Here is a 5584-nt window from a genome sequence, read left to right as displayed (position 1 = left end):
TCTCAGTCTCTCTCTGTTCCCCTTGCTATACATGCCAGCCTGTGTTTTTTTTTTTTAATTTTAAAATTTTTTCTCTCCCCTTCCCCCCACTCCACCCCAGTTGTCTGTTCTCTGTGTCCATTCACTTTGTGTTCTTCTATGTCCGCTTCTATTCTTGTCAGCAGCCTATTGCCCTCCTGACTCCCAGCAGGAGGCTGGGCACCCAACCCCAGAGGCACAGGGTGGGGGCGAGCCAGGGGGTGCCCAGTTCTCAGACCTGGGGCAGGGAAAGGTCAAACCTGCTCACCACGCAAGCTCACTGCCCTGACTGCCGGCAGCCCGATTCCTGCAGTCCTGGGCCTTTGAAACCCCAGGGAGGGAACACGGAGGCCCAGGAGGGAAGGGTCATACGCAAGGATGTGCTGGGACTAGAGCCCCCATTCCCCGGCTCCTCGCATGTTCTCATGCTTCAGTGCCCACCCTCGTGAACGTCCCATCCTCCAGGAAGCCTCCCTGACTGCTTACTCTGGTTTCATAGATGGGCTTTGGAGTCAGGCAGACATTGAATTCAAATCCACTTTTTAGCTGTGTGATATTGGGTTTGTTTCTTCCCTTGTCAAGCCTTAGTTTCCTCACTGTAAAATGGGTCACAAAAGGCTACTTCTCGGGATTGTTGTGAAGTCACAGGGGAGGCTGTCACCCAGAGGATGGAGCATGGCCTGCTACGCAGGGAGCCCCCACCCAGCAGCCTACCCAGACAAGAGGTTCTCACTTTCCCCTCCTCTACCCAGTATAATTATTTTCTTGAATAATCATTAAATAAAATGAAAAATAATAATGATAGAAATGTGGACAGTGAAACACTCCTTTTAATTGCATTTCATATAAATATAATTGTGCCAGTGGAAAAAAAATAAGCAAATGCACTATTACAGTACAAAAAAGGAAGAAGTGATGGATTAAGACTTTTGAATCACATTACCCTTTTTTTGGAAACACTTCCCAAAGAGGGACCTGCACGCCCTGTGTGAGGAGCAGCGTGCGGGAGCCCCTCCCGCCTAGTTCTGCCTGCTCGCAGGCTCTCGTGGCTTATTTCACATTGACTGTTCACATCAGATGTATGGAGTACACAGGAGACGGTGGCACAAATGGAGCGTGACGGGGTTTGAACCAGTCCAGACTGTTACGAAAACAAATGCCTGTAGCTGAGTCTGGGTCTGTTGGGGGCCGACTGAATAACTGGAATTTCTCTGGATTAGCTCCCATACAGAATACAATGTTTATTATGGGAAAAGCAACACAAAATGGGCTAATACTGTATTATTAAACCTTAATAACTACAATGATTGTTTAGAACTTACATCAACAAAAAATTTTTGTAGGAGGGAGTAATCACCAACTTTGTTTAGAATTTCCAGTGCAGTGTGGTAAGAAACAGACCAACTTTTAGTTGGTTTTACTATAGCTTCATTCTCTACAGATGATGCACCCCTATTGCCTGCACTGGGGTGGCCCTCTCAGCACCCACCTTCAGTCCTCCACTGTACTCAGTTCAGGGTAATGTGGTTTTGATGACTGTCACTTGATGTCACTACTGAATGTCCCCAGAAAGGGAGGAATGAGGGAGTGACTGAGCAAGCCCAGAACAGAGCCCAACTCAGTTAACATGCTGGGTGTCTTTGGGCAAATCACACCCTCTCTGGGCTTCAGATGGGATGAATCAACTGTTCCCTGATATGCTCAGCCTGGATGATTTAGTTGTCAGGCCAGGGGCAGGAACAGGTGACAAATGCATTCCGTTCCAACACTGGGCACCTCTCTTGGAGGTGCCTCACCTGCACCTCACCTGTTCTGCTCCACAACTGGCTATCTTTACACATTAGGCTTTTTCTTAAGTTTTCATTTTGAAATAATTTCAAATTTATAGGACAGTTGCAAGAATAATACAAACCCCATAAAGAGAACGCCACATATACCACCCCTACCCCCAGATACCGAGATAAACCAATTTTAACATTTTGCCACCTTTTCTGTATCATTCTAGCTACATAAACTCTAATTTCTGAACATTTGAGAGTAGGTTGCAAATATCATACTCCTTGAACACTTAAATCTTCCATGAACATTTCTTATGAACAAGGATATTCACTTATGTGAACTCATCAAGTTCAAGAAACTTAACATTAAAATAGAACTTACTCTATATTCCAATTTTTTTAATGCTACAATCACTTCCATTTGAGCCTTTTCTCCTCCATTCTCAGATCTCTTCGTGTATCAGATATTGCATTTAACTGTCATTATCGCTGTAGTTTCTCTTCCTTTCTTTTTTTTTAAGTTGTGGAAACATATACACAACATAAATCTTCCCATCCCACCACACCCTCTGCCACCACCCAGGCACACCATCCAGTGGAATTAATCACATTCAGAGTTGCAGGACCCGCAGCCCCATCCATTGCTATTATTTCTCCTTTATCCCAAATAGAAACCCTACACTAATTTTGCCTTAACTCTCCATTCCCCTTATTGTCCCCAACCCTTAGTAACCTGTACTCTACTCTCTGTCTCTATGAGTTTACATATTCTCTGATATTTTCTCTGTGATTGCCATGGCACAAAAAATTAACATCTTAAATCCATAATAATCTCATTTATTTTGATCAACTTAGCCTCAGCTTGCAAAAACTATGTTCCCAAACCCCTCCATCTCTCCACTTTTAAGTAGTTCTTGTCACAAATTACATATTTATACATTATGAGTACAAAACCATTGATTTATCACTGCATTTATGCATTTGCCTTTTAGAACCTGTAGGAAGTAAAAAGTGGAGTTACGAATGAAAAATACAGTAGTACTGGCCTTTATATTTACTTGTGTCCTTATCTTTACTGGAGATCTTTATTTCTTCATGCAGCTTCAGTCAATTGTCTGCTGTCCTTTCCTTTCAACCTGCAGAACTCCTGTTAGCATTTCTTGTAGGGCTGGTCTAGTGGTGATGAAGTCCCTCAGTGTTTGTTTATCTAGGAATGTCTCATTTTCGAAAGACAGTTTTGCTGGAAGCAGAATTCTTGGTTGGCACTTTTTTTTTTTTTTTTTTTGCTTTCAGCACTTTAATTATATCATCCTACTGCCTTCTTGCCTCCATAGTTTCTGATGAGAAACTGGCACTTAATCTTATTGCGGCTCCCTTGTAAGTGACAAACCTCAAGGCTTTCAGAATTCTCTCCTTATCTTTGGCATTCAGCCATTTTCCTAAGCTCACCTTGCCTGATACCTGGGTCCCTTATTTCCACGGGGACTTCCCCATATCCACCAAAAGACAGCAAAGGCCAGAGTCTGCCAATCCTCAGGGATGGCTAGGGAGGTTTTGTCTGCCCAGCGTGCACAGAGGATCCCAGGGCGGGTCAGGTCTCTGCCTGGTCCTGACAACGGTGAGCTAGTCTGGCAGGACAGGACATCCAAACACATACACAATGCACAGGCCGGAAGTTAAGTTCCATGCTGGAGGGGCCTCAGTAGATGTTGCCTTGATTAATGACGAGAACTACAATTACAGGAGGCTCAACATATGCAGAGGACAAAGAAATAATTTGGTTCACTCATCAAATGGCTGGCAAAGATTTAAAACATGATGTGAAGATGCAGGAAAATAAATACTCTCGCCACTGCTGGGTGGGGGAGCAGCGTGGGCTGTGCTCTGCACTCCTGTGTGAATGTATGGGGCAGACCGGCTGGAGGGACTGTGCTAACATGCTTCAAAAGCCTGAAAATGTTCACGCCCTGGACCAATAATTCTACTTCTAGAATTTGGCTCTATGAAATAACTGTGATGTACACAGAGATTTAGCCATAAGGATGTTCATTGCAGCACTATTTGTAATAGTGAAAATCTACAAAAGTTCTAAGTGGCTAAAAGTAGTGAATGGTTGACTAAAGAAAGTCAAACATGTAATGGAATGCAATGCAGTCATTTAGTTGGCACTGTGAAGACAGATTTGATAACCCAGGCAAGTAGAGGTATGTATAGCATAAAACCCATTTTTAAAAAATAAAATGTGGATATATATGTATATACACAATTTGTGTATGTGCATTGGAATAGATCAAGGAAAAAAGCACAGGATATATGAGTGAAAAATTACAAATGCTGGTTATTTTATTCTCTTTTTTTATCCAGTTAACAATTTTTCCAGAATGAATCTGCATTAACTGCACAATTTTAAAAATAAAGTTATTTTAACCACTTAATTGTTTAAAAACACTGGAAAAAATACAATAATAACTTATTACAAGTATTAATTTGGAGGGATAAGATTTTGGATTCTTCTATACCTCTCTATTTTACTATAAATCTATAATTGTTTTATAATGAAAAATTAAACTTGTAAAGAGAAATAGGGGATTTGAAGGTTAAGAGCATAGATTAGTACATGCTGAAACTTCCTCCCTTTTATTTATAAAATGTAAATTTGATAGAAAAAATGCTAAGTTTATACACACTGATCGTAATCATCAATGTTATCGTCATCTAATCATTTTCAAAATCTCCACTAACCAGAGAGAAAACCGCACAGCGGTTAGCAAAACAGAACCGCCCGGCCTCGGGAGCCAGGCCTCGATGTAAGCCTTGGGTCTTGTGGCAGCCCACCTCCAAGAGCCCCCAGTGAGCCTTGCCTCCTGGTATCTGTGTGCTTGTGTCGCCCCTTCCCACAGTGAATCAAGGCTGATCTGTTACTGGTAAGGTACAGTGAGAATGACAGTGTGTGACTGTCAAGGTCATAAAAGGCACTGCAGCTTCCACCTTCGTCTCTTGGATCACTTGCTCTGGGGAGACCAGTTGCCATGTTGTGAGGACACTCTCAGAGCCCGGTGGAGAGGCCCACATGGAAAGGCATTGAGGCATCCAGCCCGTATCCAGCACCAACTTGCCAGTGATGCGGGTGAGTCACTTTGGAAGCACATTCTCTGGCTCTATTCAAGCTTTCACTTGATTTAAGTCTCAGTTGACAGCTACTTGGGTCAAAACTGTCCTGGCAAGCAGTCCTCAAATCCCTGAGCCACAGAGACTGAGATATGATAAAGGATTGCTGCTGTTTTAAGCCACTAAATTTGGGGGTGGTTTGACACAGAGATAGCAAATGATAACAAATAGAGACCTTAATACCCTCAAAGGCCCAGAAGCCAAATATCCCCCACATGAAACTGAGTGCTTAGACTGTTGTTTGTCCTAAAGTGTATTAGAGTGTCATTTTCCTACTTCCTTGCCAAAATCAAGGAAATGATCAAATCATCCTTTTGGCTGAGGCCAGAAAAAGCAGCAGAGTCAGCCAGGTGAAGGAAGGACTGAGGTCCAGGAGCAGAATCCATGTCAGGCAAGAGGCCCATCATGCTGCTACTATAAGACCAGGCGTTCTTATCCTTTTTTGTTCCATGGACCCCTTTGCCAGTCAGGTGAAAAGCACAGACCCCCTTACTATGTCCACACTGTACTGTGTATTATTTAATAACTATATCACACCTGTACCAACATGTCCCCACACAAATAATGTTCTTTTGAATTTAAATTCAAGCGCATGGACCCCTTGTTAAGAACCCCTGACT

Source organism: Dasypus novemcinctus, chromosome 24 (assembly GCF_030445035.2).
Source record: "Dasypus novemcinctus isolate mDasNov1 chromosome 24, mDasNov1.1.hap2, whole genome shotgun sequence".
NCBI classification, from domain to species: domain Eukaryota; kingdom Metazoa; phylum Chordata; class Mammalia; order Cingulata; family Dasypodidae; genus Dasypus; species Dasypus novemcinctus.
The sequence above is the reverse complement of the archived record's forward strand: the minus strand, read 5'-3'. Positions refer to the sequence as shown.